Here is an 18,800-nt window from a genome sequence, read left to right on the forward strand (position 1 = left end):
GTAATGCAAAAAAAAAATACAATAATTAAAATGAAGAACAATTTTAACCAATATAAACATATTAGTATTTCAATGGGAAGTGTGGGCCTGCTTTTGGCTGATGACATAGGGTTGTTGTTGTTGTTATTGTGTGCTTTCAAGTCATTTCAGACTTAGGTTGACCCTGAGCCAGGGCTGGGTAAATGACCTTGGAGGGCCATATCCGGCCCCCGGGCCTTAGTTTGAGGACCTCTGCTCTAAAGGAAGAAGACAATTCCCCAGCCCCACCCACACCCCATAGATGATGTCCTTAGTTACATTAATCAAATATTTATGTGATAAAATATTTATGAATTCACTGGGTGTCCTGTGCAAAGTAAGATTATTTCAAAATGGTATAAAGAAGAATGAACTCTCACGTTTTATATAGAGCAGTGGTTTTCAATCTGTGGATCCCCAGATGTTTTGGCCTTCAAATCCCAGAAATCCTATCAGTTGGTAAACTGGCTGGGATTTCTGGAGTTGTAGGCCAAAACACCTGAGGACCCACAGGTTGAGAACCACTGATATCGATCCTTCATTTTTACCAGGAATGTCAGTCACCTCTGCACCTATTCATTCCTTATGAGGGGGCTCTATTCTTTTTCGGGGGGGGGGGGTTGTTTATTGTTGCATTTAGTGGTTTCTTGGTTCTGCACTACAAGTTTTTTAAAAAAAGAGATGTAGAGGTGTGCCTTGCTGATGTTGGAGCATGTTCCTATTTTATGAGTCATAATCCATCAGTGAAGTACTAAAACAACATTTCAATGTCAATGTGCTCTTTCACTATTTCACTGGTGCATTATGATGCTATGATTCCTTTTATAAAGGAGAAAAGGGGAGAAGAAGAAGATGAGGGTTGTCAGACCAGAAGACATTACTTACTTACAAAGACCTAACTAAGTTACTGATGTAGAATATTGGCAAACATTTTTGGGGTTTTTTAAAGGCACATCTATAAATATCAGAATCTTCTGCAGCCTTTGCCCTACCTATTTTCCCCTAAAATAAGCAAACAGAGGTCTCCTTTATATTTAGCACTGCCATGCTTTCTCATTTAATGGGTGTTTTGTTTTTTGTTTTATTTGTTTTGAAACCAAGCACTGAATCCAAAGTATTTGTTTGCATTGTGGGAAAATTGGGAGCAGGCAAGAGGATATAACACTCGTTTTGAATTACAGCAGATGTTAGACCAGTTTGCAAAAACTTTGCTCTGGAAGAAACGCTTGTGAAGAAAAGAAAATCTTTTATTTATGTTTTACCAGGAAGTTGCATAACTAAGCAAGTTGGCCCTCCCCCATCATTTTGATGAGTGAGCCAGGCAATGCAGCACAACACTTGACCAGCCTCAAGCCCATTAGATGCTCCTGCATTATTTATATTTTAAATTGATTTAAGATTAAATTAATTATAAATGCAGAGGGGGCGGGAGCCAAGAACCCAGCATTTAGTACTCTCTTATGCAGTTGCTCCTTGCTTGGGCTAAGACAAAACAAAGAGTAGCAGTAACATTTCCTGAAATTCTACAACATCCAAATATATCCATTAATGTGGCCTGTTAAGGGATGACCTTGACAAATCCACTTCAGCTATTTAGACACATGAGGTTGGAGTAGCACCAAACTAACACTATGATTGTCAGGCTTAACTTTCACTTCCCTAGAGTTAAGAACAAACATCAGTGGAGCTTACTAAGCTCTCAGTATTCCCCAGTCAGCATTGCCATTCGCTGGACTGGCTGAAGGATTCTGCAAGTTGTAGTTTAAATACATGACTTTTTCAAACTCTGGGCATGAGATTGCAGCTGACATTTAAAGAAAGAGTTGGAAACCTGTCACTTGGAGAAAAGAAACAGACCATAGAATAATTCAATGCAGCTTTCAGCCAAATATATGTAGATAAAATGGAGTGGTGAGAGTGCTGAGAGTTCTAGGAACAGTCAAAAGGGAGGAAGAAATGGAGGTTGCGTGAAATGGGCAGAGTGATGGAAATAGAGCAACCATCTCCATTTTTCTTTTCATGGCATTTGCTACACATTCAAAGAGCTGAATATGCTACAGATTAACTAGTGAAATGTTAACAGGTCTTGTCTGTTAAAGACACACTGCTGGAGATAAAGGGTCCGTATACACTATAGAATTAATGCAAATTGACCACCTACTACAATGCAACCTGGGCCCTGCCACATGCACAATGGAGGACCTTCTCACAGCAGCACCAGGCACTCCAAGTGGCCAGCTTCTGGTCAAAAGACATTTAGCATAGTGCCAAGTTTTTAAACTTTGTTTGTTTTGAAATACATATTAACTTTACCCTTGTTGGGCTCTGCTGCAAGAAGGACCCTGGGGCCTGAGTATTGCCATCCAGCTTTGCTGCCTGCTCAGCCCTGGGCTTACCCACAAGGAGACCTGCAGCCACACCCTCATTCCAGCCAGCTGACCCAGCAGCCTCCAAGGAGAGAACATAAAAGGTCTGACCTAGAGGCCTGGAAAAACTTTGTTGGGCTCTGCTGCAAGAGGGACCCTGGGGCCTGAGTATTGCCATCCAGCTTTGCTGCCTGCTCAGCAACCTTGCCGCGCTGCTACTTTAATGGCCGCGCCACCCATTGCCTGGCTGCCAGAATACCTGCACCGGGTGCCTCCATAGCCATGCCGCCCATCATTTGGACATTGGAACACCTGTGCGGGCACTCGTTTTTGTGGTTCCCCTGCCTCTCCTGTTGCTTCAGACCACTTTTTCCATCAGCCCACTTTGTTTGGGATTCAATGTTTACTTTTAAGCTCTTTTTTGTATTTATATTTGAATTATTGTATGTTTGCTTTTAAGCTTTTTTATTGTATTTCTATTTGAATGACTTATAAGCTTGTTATTGTATTTATATTTGAATTATTATCTCATGTTTATTATTGTATGTTCAAATTGATATGTTAATTGTTTAAATTCATATGTTATGTTTATTATTATATATGTAATGTGGCATTGTATGTCATGGATTGTAAGCCACTCTGAGTCCCCCACTGGGGTGAGAAGGGTGGGGTATAAATGTAGTTTAATAATAATAATAATAATAATAATAATAATAATAATAATATCACTTCTGACACCATAAATAAAATAAACAATACTTTAACTGCAATGGTTCAGTGCTACAGAACCATGGAATTGTAGTTTAGTGAGGTACTACCTGAGAGGGCTAAAGAACTTGTAAAGCTATAACTCTCATGATTCCATAGCATTGAACAATGGCAGTTAAATTGTGTCAACTTGCATTGATTCTACCATTGAAGGTGCATCCTCAGGTTGAAGGGGCATCCAGACAGCCCCTTTAACATGGGAATTAAAATGAAAAGGGGGTTGTCCAGATGACATCCTGGACAAACCCGAATCAATTTGCCACAAACCAGGAAAACCCTGGTTTGTGTCGACTTAATTTGTTAGTGAGCTTATTCTGTGCCTTCTTGAAAGACATGGGATAAACCCACTACTTCTGATGTCTGGACTGCAGTCCAGACAGTAGTCCCATGGTTTTCCGGGCAAAATTAGCCTGAAAAACCATGAGAACACCAAACCCCTCCCCAAAGGCCCTTTAAAAAAACCAAAAGAACTTACCCAGCCACCATTAGAGAGCTGCAGGGGCTTTTCTGGCATGTAGAAATGCCGCAATTTCTATGCACCAGGAGAGCTCCGGTAGCTCTCTAATGGAGGCTGGTTAAGTTCTTTTGTTTTTTTTTTCAAGGGCTTTGGGGGGCTTTTGTGGAGGGGGTTAGAATGTCCAGTTGTTCTCCTGAAAAGTTCCAGGAGAACATCTGGAGACCCACTCCAGAAAGCATGTGTGTAGATAGGGGCCCAGGAACATTCATGTTTTTTAAATGCCAATACTCCTGAGAGAACAGGCTGTGTGGAAGCCCCCTCAGACACATCCATACTTTAACATCTCTCCTTCCACTCCTAATGCAGTAAAAAGTGACATATAGCCTCCATGAAAAACAAAAGGTACTGTTACAGATGTGTACATTGTGTGTATATCCACAGATAGCTGTTGTCACTTTAACCGTTTAATATTAATACCACTAAGCATGATTATACACATCATGTGTATAAGCAGTGCAGAGATTAACAGGTTTGCCAACCATTTTAAGGATCTCCTCACGCAGGGGGTTTCATGGCCCCTTTTCCCTCAAATGACACTGGCTTGGCCACACTCCCATTCCTTCCAAAGTGGAGGGGAAGCGTTGCAAGACAATTCCTCCACCACAATAGAGAGGAAAGTGTTTTATGGGCAGCTCCAATGGATCTACACACATTTTCCTCTCATTTTCCCCATAGGATGGGGGGAAGGGCAATGGGGCAATATGCGTTGCTTCCCTTTCGCCCATCTGATGGGGGCAGGGACATGGTACCTTGTCTCATCCCCACTATGTGATGGGGGAATGTGGGAGTTTGTGCACAATGCCATGAGCAAACCCATGCACCTGTCAGTTTGCCAGCAACTGACAACAAGACACCATGGCCCTAGGGGCCATTTGAAGAAGTCCTTAATGTCAAGACCTCCAGATCTAGACTCAAGACTTCATCAGACAGGCAGAATTTCTCATCCTCCAATGCTTACATCTGTCTTCCAACACAAAGCCAACCAGATCTCATGACATGATGTTAATCTACTTCTGGCAGGGCTGTGGGACTGAAGAGAGGTCTAAGCATCGCAGGAGGCAGCACCAGTAACATTTCCTGTGTTGCATAAAAACAATGGGGGAAGCTGGGTGGCAACACTTCCCCCCATAGGATGAGGTGAGGGGCAAGATGGACAATGTAGGATGTGGGGTGATGGGTTCCCCCCACCCCCACCAGGCCCTGCAAAATTCCAGCATGGCAGTTACAACACTGAAATGGGGACAGACCCCCAGGAAAACTCTGGTTCAGGTTTAAACACTGTGTGGAAGCGCCCTCCCTGGCCCTCATCACATTGCTACCATTCTCTCCCCCGCCCCCTCAAATATTGAACATCAAGCATCAACTCATTTGTTCTTCCTCTTTGTATGCATCCCACATTTCAGGCATTTCTGTTCCATGGTCCTAAAACTGTGATAAAACAGCCACAATACATTTATTATTTTGTTATTATAGATTATGCTGGTGATGACCGTTGGTGATGAGAGAAGAAAGGAAGGAGAAAGAGAGATTTCACATCATCATAAAACTAATTACCATCCATTTCCTCTGGTTAAAATCAATAGGACCTATTGAAGTGGCCCATAGTGAGCCATGTAGCTTCATCCCACAAATATGGCTGAATATACAAAGACAAAAACTTAGAATTTCAAGGAATAAATACTGAGAACAAAAAAATATAAGAATCAAAACACATATCTTTTTATGGCAGGATTTGCTTTGTCCTACAAGTGATTTATCTTAATGCTTTTTCTTGCACTTTTTTGGAAGAAATTATAAACAATTTATACATTTTTTACCATTAAACACCAAATGGAATGACATTCTTCCCTATCTGTAGTGATGCATATCTGAGCCTCAGTCTAACATATCTTTCGGATACCTTGATACCAGTCTATGGGTACTCATATTTTAACCTTAAATACAGTTGATATGTTCTTTCCTGTCTTTCCCATTATTCGTAGTGACAGGTGAACAATATAAAATATCCAACAGCTCAGGGATGTATATCTTTCACTTAGAAATTGGGTGTGATGATTTAGTGCCAGCAAACACATCTGCGGAAACCAAAAAGATGGGCTAATCTAAAAAGATTTAGAGGATGCAAGGTGCCATCAATATGTCAAGGGCTTAATGTTTATTTCTTTCATATTCTCCTAGCAATATTTTGTTTTGTTTTCCATTTCTTCTCCCCAGGCCCACTCTAGGTACACAACAGCAACATCTTGAACCTATAAATAGATTTCCTAAAAACAATAGCCTGATGCATTCTGATTGTGACATTGCCTCATGGTTGCAGATTACCATTCCTAGAAAACATCCCAGGTCCCAAGCCTCAAAATCTTACAGAAACATTAAAAATGTTCCACTTAAGATTATAATTTATCTTAGATTTAGTTTATTTTAGAGTGGAGTAGAGTGGCTGAGCTTTTGTAAAGATTACGGTTCTATATAAGCCAAAGCCTTGAAGATCATCAGGACTAACAAGACAGTGGGCACATCTGCATAAGCAACAAAATCCAGAGCTGGTCTGAAGTATTGCTGCTTTAGATCCAGATTATGTCAATGTTCACATCACGCTTCCAAATTGCATCTCTACCTGGAACAGAATCCTTTTTATCCAGTCAAGTTGAATCTGGTTTGGCCATATTGGACTATTACCTTGACCTGTGTGATTGTTTGTGGTCATATTGGTAACCTTGGTGCTCCAGAGAATGCCTGGCTCTCACTTAGCACATTTGCCAATGTAAGCAAAAGTGCCTATATGACTCAGAGCAGGAGAAGGCTCTCCTTTCCCATCTCTGAGTCATACAAGCACCTTTCCTTACACCAGAAAAAATGCTATGCTATGGCCATAAGCTTTCTGGAGCTCGGAGCTCTTAGACCACCACTATGGCAATGAACAACAACACAGGTTAGTGCCACTCTGTTTCCTATGCACTGCAGAGCATGGGGAAGGCAGAACCAGTTCCAAATGAGAAACAGTCTGACACACATTCCCCGTCTTTGCCTAATGTTTTAAGTAGCTGTGTCTCACGTTGAGATGGCTCTGTGTCTCAAGCTGATTTCTTGAAGTTGATTTCTACTCTCTTTGAGGTATATGGTCCATGTAGCGGGTCCCAAAGTTGCGCTTAAGGGAAATATGTACCATTGAGAATTCTGTAAGTGCACATAAACATTGACAATGAATACCCTACAACGATATACAAGCATATTTTATTATATAACATTTCACAGATGAAAACTAGCACATGTATGGTCAAGTAACACCTCAAAATGTGGTGGTCAAAATGGCAAAAATTATATGAAGAAATTTAATCTCATTTGATACAAGTGGCTGCAGCAGTTTGTTTTTGCTAGGACTGCCTCGGAATGGCGAGATTGTGTTCCACCCTGTCCTCTCTCACTGCCACCAGTTAATTAACTACAGACTACTTAATCAGCTTAAAATGGAACGGCAGACAATATATTAGGACTATCCCTGCAAAATTAGGACAGCTGGAGAGTAAGATGAATACTCCATGATTGGATGTTATAGTCAATGTGGAATTAGAGGTATGGTCACCATATGCATTCCCAAAGACCTCTTTTCAGAACACATCCCCTTTCACTTTGTAAGTGCATGGCAAGCAAATAAAGAATCAAGGATGAGATACATTAATAACCAGCAAAGCATTCCATGAACTTTATTAAGAAAATCTCCTTTATCTCACTATACTCAGGAATGAAAAATCACAAAAGCATGCAGACAGACAGACAAAGTTATCTTTTTCAGATCCAACCCTAGGTAGGAAAATAATTTTCTGGAGCTATTATGTGGTAGTTATTGTGTGGTTTAGTGGTTTGAACACTGGACTAAGGAAAACAAGATTCAGCTCCCTATTCAGCTATGGAAAACCACAGCGTGATATTGGGCAAATTATAGTCTCCAAGCCTTAGAAGAAAGCAATGGAAAATGTCTTCTAAACAAATCTTGTAAACTCCAAAGAAATCCACAACCTGTGAAAGAGAAGATTTTGTCAGCACACAGTGCAAAGGTCAACTTCCTTTTTTTCTTTCAACTCCTCAGTTCATTCATTTATTTGTTCTTTCATCTGTAATGCAGTCATGCACACGCTTACACACACACCATGGCAAAACAAAAGACCTGACAAAATTAGCTATTGGCATCTGGAAATGTTATTCAGAAAATGAATAGGGAAAGGAAAAGTTGTACAGATGTTCACTGATATGAAAACACAACTTCTGGAGCAAAATAATAATCTGTTGTTTAGTCCAGGGAGATTTAATGCAAAGTAAAACTTTCACATAAATTATTGGTCAATAATTTATAAAGTTGACTAGAACACAATAGTAACTGAAAAATAATATGATGGTTACTTACCTGTAATAACTGTGGATCTTGTGCAGAATAAATTTCAATTTGGTCATTTTATAAAATTCTACTCTCCAATGACATGTAAAATGTTTTTGATTAGGAAATAAATGATATTTTCTTCATTACTAACTTCCCCACTGAAATGGCTAGGGAATATGATTGTGTGCCTTGGCTGTTAAATTATTGTGGCATTTTTCGCAAGGCCACATTAAAATTATGGCACAGCATAAATCTCTTGCCTCGTGGGCTTTTCTTTTTACTGCAGTGTTACAATGTTCTAGTCAAATTTGTGGATTTTTCCTGTTATAAACTGAGAGAGATGGGAAACTTGACATTACACCAGTAGCAGTCATAACTGTCTGTACTAAAGCAGCTTTCTATAACTCCTTTCACACAGGGATGAAAAGATTAGTAAGTGTTTAAATTAATATGGGTTTAAATTAACAAAGTTGAGAGACATGCCTTGAAACATCTCTGGGTGACTTTGTGGTCCAACTGGTTGCTTCTTAGGCTGCAAACACCTGTTTAACAGTGGTAATGGGAGAAGTGGGGTTGTGTGCAGGGATGAGAGGAAAGGGCATGGAGCACAGTCTGGCATTGCCTCCAAGAGGTTTTATGTATATAAAACATGAATTAATACTCTACTGATAGCCTCTGTAAGGAGGAGCATACGGGCTGTGGAAAACCAAGAGCATGAAGTATGTGCCATATTCCTCCATAGCTTTTCGGTTAAGGCAATTTTACAAGGTTTATATTTTACAAGACCTTCTCTGCCACAGAGTGCTGATGCCTCACCAAACTATAATTGCCATGATTCCACAGCATTGAACCAAGACAGTAAAAGTGAAGTCAAACTGCATTAATTCTATTGTGTAGATACACCCAAGGTTGTGGAGAACCTTTGGACTTTCACATGTTTTGGACTACATATTCCTACAAAGATGCCCCAATTCTGATGCAACTAAGCAGTTCATGAGAATCGGAAAGAAATTAATTTCTGGGGTTTACAAGCATGAATACCATGAAAGTACATGCCTTGTTACATAGAAACGGAGACTGGAAATGCAACTCATCAAAATTGGGATGAGTGAATATTACTGGTATTGTATAATTGACTGCCAGTTAGCGGTGGGCCAACTTGGTTGCTTCCACTATATCAGCTATTAGTGCAAATAATGACAGTGGGAATAAATTGTCAAAAATTGCTTGAGATAGTGCTTGCAGTTCTCAAGGGACTTGTTTAATTTTTGCTTCTTGTAGACTTAGCATGGTGATTTGATTAACCAGTTAAACTTCATGAGTAAACCAGGCTTTTTTAACCTTAAAATGGGGGGTGGGGGTTTGAGCTCCTACCCCCTCCCCCCGCTGCAGCCCTGACTGCAACCAATCCATTCCAGTCACACATTTCTCAGTTTTTGCTGTTTCACTGTGGTGATAATTAGTGATATACAATTCAAATACCTTATAATGTCTTCAGCCCGTCGGGCATTTCAGCAGCTTAAGTGTCTCCTTCCAATATTTCAGCAAAGTGCTCCTTCCAATATTTTTTAAAAAATGTATTGGTGTAAAATATTCAAAGAATACCTTTTTTATAAGTTATACTGGATCAAATCTATTAACATGGATTTGTGGGTGCAAATATTGTATTACTTCTCATCATTTGTATACCTATAACCATCAGATTCAAAGATAATGCACTCCACTCTATGGGCATATACGTAAATATTTCTGTGCAGTTTGAGGGCATTTAATCATAGAATAGAATCATAGAATCATAAAGTTAGAAGAGACCTCGTGGGCCATCCAGTCTAACCCTCTGCCAAGAAGCAGGAATCCTGCCTACTTGGACTCAGATTTTGCATAAACAAGAAAGTCAAGCATTTTTTAGGGTGATAATCTAGTGATAATACTGCTCTGTGCACTCCCCAAAATCACAAGAAGTCCTTTTTGATTTTTTAACTTCATGTAGAAGCATATATAAAACAAACAACTGACATTGCTTTCTTAGTGACGGCACCAATATTGTAGAACATTATGCCCCAGGAAGCGTGGATGCCAGATCCTTATATCTCTTGTCACTAGTTGGAAAAAAAACTATTTTTGCCTATTGTAAAGCTCGTTTTTTAACTCAGTGTTATGATTATACATAGCCTCAGTTTTTATTTTTATTTTATGTTTATTGTTGGCCTTTTCTGCATTTTTGATGGAATTTAATTACATGTTATGATATTGCAATTTGAAAATCTTCAAACTGCCCTGAGTAATGCACAGATGGTTGGGAGAAAACCTCTACATAAATAAAACAAACAGTTTGCTCTTTCCATTCTCCCACAGTCCTAAGACTCTGAGGGGCATACATCACACCCTACAGTCAGAATGTAAATAACCTGTGTGTAATATTTTCTCCCTCATTTGACAATAAATATTTTTAAATATGCTTACTTTTCTAAATGGGAAGCAAATTAGTTGTGCCCCCCCCCCCCCTCCAGTTCTCAGCCCTCCAAGGAAAAGTAATGAAGAATTACACTTGATAAAATAGCTTCCTTACAGAAGGGAATATTCATTTATTAAATTGTAGTTCATTTTCATTAAAACACCTTAACTTCAGGCTAATACACTGAATTAGAACTTGAAAATGCAGCCCTGGAATGGGACTGAGTAAAACTTTTAAAGTAGCTCCTGGATCGCAAGGAGCCAGGGAGAGGAGGCAAAACTAATATAGGAAAGAATTACACCTCTTTTAAAATCATGCCCAAGATTTTTGATCAACTGCTTAGTTCAGTATACTTGTTTTATTTTTTTAATTCCTAGTCTATCAACTCCCCGTTCTGACATCTCCAGCAATAGCCTCTGCAAGTGATGGGCACTTGTTCTGTTAACCGGAGCACAGTGAAATTATATTATCACATACGCTGCATTCCACCGTGAATGGTTCCAATGTAAGGATGAAATGTAGCAGGGATCCTGTTTCTGATTTTCACACTGGAGATCACTCATGGGAATGGCATGGAAATCCCAGCATGGTACAGAAGGACAGCCACCCCACATCCCCGGGCTTCCTGGTTGCAGGGAGCATGGAATGGTTACCTTGACACCCACCCCTGATTCTGCATAGGATTTTGACTTTCCCCAGTGTTTCTTTAACCCAGGGTGCATCCAAATTAAGCAGTGGACCCCAGGTTAAATCTCATCAGCCTGCCTGCATTGTGTAGAGACATCCACCGGCTGATGTGATGCCACACCAATCTAAATGGTCTGTATAAATCTGCCATTAAAATAACTTTACATAAACTGAGCTGAGTAGCAGAGGCATAAAACACTTTTTTTTAGTGAATTGTGAACATGTATATTGAGACAATGGATAGAGTGCTACATGACCCTTGTAGTGAATATCAATGTTCCAAAACTAAACGCACAACCAACCGTGCAACAGAATTTACATCTGCATGTGTATCCAGATGTGCCACATCACCATTGTGCAACTCCAATTGCATAAACTGAATGCAGGCACATAATTAATTTTGGAATTAATTATGTGGAGTGGGACCATGTGTGGTAGCCCTGTCTAAAACTTTGTTTTTTTCATGAGCAATACTCATGACATTCACGGGTACATGTGTGTTATCTGCACATACTTGCACACATATAAACGCCAAAGACACAAGGAATCCTGCTATTAAAATCTGATCCCTGCCTCCTATAATTTATTAAGGTGCTTCTTCTTTTCTCTTTGATTCAGAGCTTTGAAATTGTTTTTTGACTGCTCCTCTCAGGAGTCCCATAGTCATCAGGCCTTTGTTCTTTTGTTATTAAACTTTTTGTTCTTTTGTTATTAAACTTTTCTATAACTGAGTTAATGATTTTCTCATTTTAATGCTTTTTTATGCTACACCAAAAGAAGCTTTTTAATCAATAATGAATTGTATCCCCTTTCATGACTTATTTTATTTGCCACACTCCAAACCCATATAAAATTTGCATTTCCAGATGTTTGGCCATGTCTCCTCCCCCCCTCCCCCCGTCCCACAATGTCATCCTCGGACTACTGAAGAAAAGAAGCCATTATTATAAACTATTTTGTCTCAGCAAACAACAGTTCAATAGTTTGGGTTTTTTAAAAAATAATTTCTCTTTATATTTGCAATAGATCTGATTTTCTGAGAATGATGTGACTTGAAGTACCCCAAACTATAGTGGTCAAAGTACTTCAAATCCCATCACCGTTTGTTTATGTCATGGTTAGCTCCATGGAAGATGGGTACTGAGGTACACAAAACAACTTTCTTTGTGACACACATCCAACTTGGCACAGTACAATACAAGGTCGATGATACCTTGTGCCAGGAGAATCAAAATCTCTAACATCCAGGAAGTATCACGAGATCTGAGACTCCTCTACTGGGATTTCTTTTCCTTCAACTTTTAAAAAAGGAGAGGAGGTGAAGACAAGCTTTCCAATGTGAAGAGAAGGAACAAAAGAAGAGAACAGAAAGAGGAATTGGATGTGATGGTGCTGAACTCAGGAAACTATGGGGAAAAATAGAAAAAGGCAAACAGGTATGATGGGAAGCCAGAGTGCGTATCAGGATGACTGGCAATCTTAAAGTACAATTTCCTACAATTGACCACGGTTATGGCAGTCAGTGTGAAGAGGTCCTTAGACTTTTCTAATCCATCAGTACAGGTTTATCATCCCTTATCTAGAATTTCCAAATCTAAGATACTCCAAAATTGCCCAGATGGATGGCTCGGATAGTGACACCTTTGCTTTCTGATGGATCAATGTACACAAACTTTATTTCATGCACAAAATTTACCTCTAATATATATATGACTTTACCTCTAATATATATATGAAATTTCACTTAATTTTGAGTTTAGATTCAGGTCCCATCTCCAAGATATCTTATTATTTATATAAAGATATTACAAAATCTAACATATGGAACACTTCTGTTCCCAAGCATTTCAACTAAAGGACATTCTACCTGTTGTTAATAAAATGTGTACTTGTGGTATCTGTTATCCCTTTGTGGGCATTTATAAAAATAATCACATAGCTTAATATGGATTCTGAGTCAAAATAGACATAATGTTCTGAATTCTTAATTTAAGGGTGCAATGAAAGTGGGAACTGAGGAAATAAACTGACTTGGTACAATCAATCCCTCTTGGACTTGCCAGATGTCAAAAGTAGACACAGATATCTTGAATTCATCAAGGCTGGAGTCCAACGACATCTGGCAAATTCTTGCTTGTCCTTATGAATAACAGGAAATTGTTTGTTTGCTGCTCTGTAGGCCAAAAGCTCATCAATGCCCACTGACAACTGATTATCTCTCTCACCATGGTCATTCACAAATGGGTCATGAAGAGAGTACACAACTGATCCTCTGTGGATCAGAGGTCATTTTCCAGGCAGCTGTGGAACTGCTGCTTAGCAGCAAGTCCATCTGCTATTTTTTTCAGGACTGTAATAGATGGACAATGTACCATTTAAACACAGATGAAATACAGACAGCAGACAGCACATATAATTATCCTTTATTCCACCTAGATTATATTTGCAACTATGGGACTTTTAATCCTACACATGTGGATAGAAGCAACTTGGAGCTACCGAATGTAGGATATATAATTTCATCCAAGTGATTTTCAGCATCTCCCAGATTGTTCCTGGGAACAATGTATAATACCATGCTTGTCCTTTGAACAACTTGTGGAGAGATCATCTCCCCCCTCCACCCCACTTCCTCCATACTTTACAATCCCTTTCATTTTGTATAGCATGTCTTTTAAATAATGCACAATCTTGGATCATTAAGATAGAGCTCAGAATATTTAGCACCTGTCTGGCTAAAGAACTTTTAATGCCCGGATCCTGTACACGATTTATGGGCATGTAAGCACCGCAGTTACACTTCTAAGTAGTGAATTCTGGCCTGACCACCTCACCCCACTAACTCCATATATTGATAAGCAGTTTGTTCCCTTGTCTCTCAGAACCAGTTGTCATTTCCACTCCCCGCAAATGAGGAATTCCTAGTGTGATAGGCAGAAGCAATCCCTACCTTGTCCAGGAAATCCCATTTTGTGCAGGAGATGGATGGACCACCTATCAGCTACTTCCCAAGTGACAATGGAACAGACCCCTGGTGGCATAGTGGGTTAAACCCTTCTGCAGGCAGGACTAAAGACCGACAGGTTGCAGGTTCAAATCCGGGGAGAGTGTGGATGAGCTCCCTCTATCAGTTCCATCTCCCCATTGTGGGGACATGAGAGAAGCCTCCCATAAGGATGATAAAACATTAAAACATCTGGGCGTCCCCTGGGCAACGTCCTTGCAGGCAGCCAATTCTCTCACACCAGAAGCAACTTGCTGTTTCTCAAGTCACTCCTGACACACTAAAAAAGTGGAACAGACCTCATTAAATGCAGCAGTTGTTTCTTAGTAAGCATGGGAATTGTACTATTGTTAAATTCTGAATTTCCTTTGGAAATGGAAGGCCACTGAATATCACACTTAAAACATTGCATCAAGGTCCAAAAAGCAGATGATAATGGGGGGACCTGCTAGGCAGCATGGTGAATCCAGTAGGCAGTGGGGGAAAATGTTGCCTTGCACGCTGGATTGCCCACATCAGTGCTTTCCCCATCTCACAGGGGAAGGTGTCACCACCCAGCTTATCTTCATGCTGGCCCCATTCTTGTCAATGAGATCATGGGAAGCCTCCCATGTTCTCTGGGCAATGTCCTAGGATGCTGCCAGAACACTGGGAAGACAGAGCCCTGCTGAAAGTAGTTATACATTGATGAGATCCAGCACGGAGTTCTTCCCAGTGTCCTGAAAGCATCGTAGGACGCTGAAATTATCAAATGTGATGAGGTCTTAAGAAGACTATCCCCCTACTACTCCCTTTGTAGGATGGGATCCTAAAAGTTACACACTTGTAAGATTCTAGACATCTACTTCTTGAGAAAAGGGAGAATGCTCCAATATGGGGTTTATTTGTATTATGTTTTGTAAACTACAAGGATAATGAATCCAATTCTGATATTAGAGCTGTTTCTCCTGCAACTCTTTTAAGTTGGATGGGAGCTATATAGATGTTGGTCTCCATTCCTGTCAGAAGTTTGATTTTTACATTCCTGATTTTTACATCTTGTCTAGGGAAAGGTCTCGTCTGATGCAAGGTGGTAGAAAAGTCCAGGTTTCTCCTGGAAATTGGTAAATAAAATATTCACATGAGGCACACAGTTCTGGCTGTTAGACTTTCTTCCACTGCTGATTTGGCATTAGGTGATCTGTTTACTGCATGATTATCATGGTGGGTTGTTCACAGAACACAGCCTCTTGCCAATAGGGCAATTGGATAGAGAACGCCTTTTTTCCGCCCTACAAAAATTAAATACATTTTTATTTCCATGAATTATTTTCATTAATTTGTGCCTCCCACAATAATTAAAAGTAAATACTACTGTAAAGATATAGAATTGGGTCTTCAAACAGAAAACAAGCTTGCTCCCTCCAGGGCCATTCTGACCAAGGCAGGATAGAGGGGTACTATGGCTTCCCTGGATTTAGACACTATACTCCTATTTATGCAGGACAAAATCCCATTAGCTTTTTAAGCTGCTGCATGACATTGTTGGCTCATGTTTAACTTGTTGTCCACAAGGACTCCAAGATCTTTCTCACACCACTACTGTTTAGTCAGGCGTCCCCCATTCTGTATCTTGTCATTTCTTTTTTTTTTTTTTCTGCCTGAGTGAAGTATCTTGCATTTGTCACAGTTGACTTCATTTTGTTAGTTTTGAATTCTGCTCCTGTCTTCTGGAGTATTAGCTATCCCTCCAAATTTGGTGTCATCTGTAAACTTGATTATCTTGCTTTCTAACCTTTCATCTAAGTCATTAATAAAGATGTTGAACAGGACCGGGCCAGGAAGGAACCCTGGGGCTCTCCTTTCATCACCCTTTGGGTTTGTTCGCTTAACCAATCACAGAGCCACCTAACTGTGGTTTTGTGTAGCCCACATTTGACTAGTTGGTTTTCCAGCACCCCAAATAGCCAAACCAAATCTAAAGTTGAGAAAAAACTTATTTGTAACCCTTTTGCTACTAATGTTCGGGAGTGGTCCCTGGTCAAAGTGGTTCCTGGTCAATGTGATTCCTTGTCAAAGTGGTCCCTGGTCAGGTGGTCCTTGGTCAAGTGGTCCCTGGTCAAAAAAAGGTTGAGAACCACTGCCCTACAGTAATATCCAGGCCTGTTGCCTTCTTCCAGCCTTCTTTCCAGACAGTTGTATCTCTTCAGATGTCTACCTTCTTACTTGAAGTCCATTTTCCAGTATATAGTAGGCAGATCTACCTTTTCTTGTCTTCTGCTCATTGCAGCAATAAATCTGTAGAGGTGTCTTTTCTTCAGTCCCATTTTCACCCCTGATAACTATTTAATAAGCTCAGTTCATCAACCCCTCTATCTGAGTACAGTTCCTGGAGACAAAAAAATACTCATTATTAACATTTCAGATATTCAAAACACTTTTTCATGTAACATCTTGGTTCATCATGAATAAAACTGTGCACTTTATTCAGCAGCTTCATCCATCCACTGCTAGGTGCCATCTTCCATGTGTAATGCTAAGCTTCTCATGCTGTCAGTCAATATGATATTGCCCTGACCTAAGCCTTCCAGTCTTTCTACTGTTTTGTTTTCATTTCTGCAAATAAAACATCCTAATGTAAGCCAGTTCAGGCATGAAAATGTTAGATCTTTGTGCAGCTAATACTGATCCTGGGTTCTGTGAGAGACACAACAAACAGGTGCTCTGGGTATGATCTATCTTTAAGAGTATTGTTATTATAAATATTGACCATCATGCACATATTTCTTCATATTCAGGGTGGGAAGAAACTGTGTTTTAAAAAACATTAAATGTCAAAACTAAACTAATTAATCTGTCAGGGCTTTTCACGTTACATAATCAAAGTAATATAGCCTACATTACTATATAGTTAAACTACTCACAACAACATCTAACAAGGGAGAAGTATTTATAAACTTTGGCCATGGAGCTCCCCTGGTGGTTCTAATCAAACTATAAACCCCAGCAGCCATGAAAAAGGCATAGTGAAAAGAGGTCCCATAACTCAGGCTGGATCTACACTGTCCTATATCCCAGGATCCGATCCCAGATTATCTGCTTATTCCAGATTATCTGGCAGTGTAGACTCATATAATTCAGTCCAAAGCAGATAATCTAAGATCACATCCTGGGATATAGGTCAGTGCAAATCCAGACTCTGACTCTGACTGCTTAACTTTTGAATGTCTGAGTATGCATCCCTGTGCAATCAGAGTATGAATCCCTGTGTATTACTATTGAAATAGGATTGTCATCTTCCACCATCACCAAAATAGCTTCACATCTTTGATACAGATATACACACATACAACATGAATGTCTCAGTGCTAGATGTTGTAGTACACCCTGAGGCTTATGGGTTCACTGATTATTTAGAGAGGATTGTGGGATTTCCTGGGGCACAAAGTGAAGAAGATTTAAGTCAGGGAAATGATGGTTCTCAATAGGAGAAACCTGACTCAGAAAGTGCAGAATTTAAATGTTAGTCACAGGAGCCCAAAACTGCCATATTAAATAAGGAATCAGGCGAAGAGCTAAGTAATACGGAAGGCTCCCGAGGGAAAAACACCCGGAGCTACAGAGATCAACAAAAGTGTTCGTTTACAGATTAAAGCAGAAAATAGGCCATTCCGGTCAGAGTGATTAAATGGGAAAGTGAGGGAGAAAATTCATGGGAAAAGAAAGGACTTGTTTGGTGCCTATTAATTAGCAAGTTGTTTACCTAAGGGTTAGTTCAGGCAATGTAACATTCAAGTAAGAAGCTAGGCCTGAGTTCTCTGGTTCTTGTTTCAAGTCAAGCCTTGATTTTTGATTCAAGCATTGTGGAAGTTTTCTATGTTCCAGTTCAAAGCAGATAATGTGGATAATCTGCTTTGATAATCTGGATTATATGATGATGTAGAAGGGGCCTCAGGCTATAGAGTGCATGTACACTGTAGTCTTAATGTAGTTTGACACCACTTTAACTGTCATCACTAAGTGCTATGGAATAATGGAGGTTGTAGTTTTACAAGGTCTTTGACCTTCTCTGCTCAGGAATGCCAGTGCCTCACCAAACTACAACTGCCAGGATTACATACCACTGAGCTATGGCAGTTAATGTGCTGTCAAACTGCATTAAACATACAGTATAGATGTACCCACTTTGAAACAAAAAAGTTCTTTCTTTTTATTTTTTCTTAGTGTTGCAGTGCATCAGTCAACTATAAAATGGTCATTTTGCACTATAGCAATATAACTATGATTTATTGATTTTTTTTTTTAAAGGGAAGTGATCTACTGTGAGGAATTTCCCTAATATACATCCAAGAAATTGCTACAAACTCTCCCAAACTGTGTGGAATGAGTAAATACAGAGATAAGAATGGATAAAATCAAGCAATCCCACTAATCTATATCAGGCATAATCAAACTGTGGCCCTCCAGCTGTTTGGGCCTCTAACTCCCAGAAGCCCTAATGAGCTTGTTCAGTTGTCAGGAACTCTGGGGGTTGAAGGCCCAAACAGCTGGAGGGCCACCGTTTGAGGATGCCTGATCTATATTCTGCTTCTTTAACCTAACCTGAAACCAAGAAAAACCAAGAAAAACAA

Source organism: Anolis sagrei, chromosome 2 (genome assembly GCF_037176765.1).
Source record: "Anolis sagrei isolate rAnoSag1 chromosome 2, rAnoSag1.mat, whole genome shotgun sequence".
Classification (NCBI taxonomy): domain Eukaryota; kingdom Metazoa; phylum Chordata; class Lepidosauria; order Squamata; family Dactyloidae; genus Anolis; species Anolis sagrei.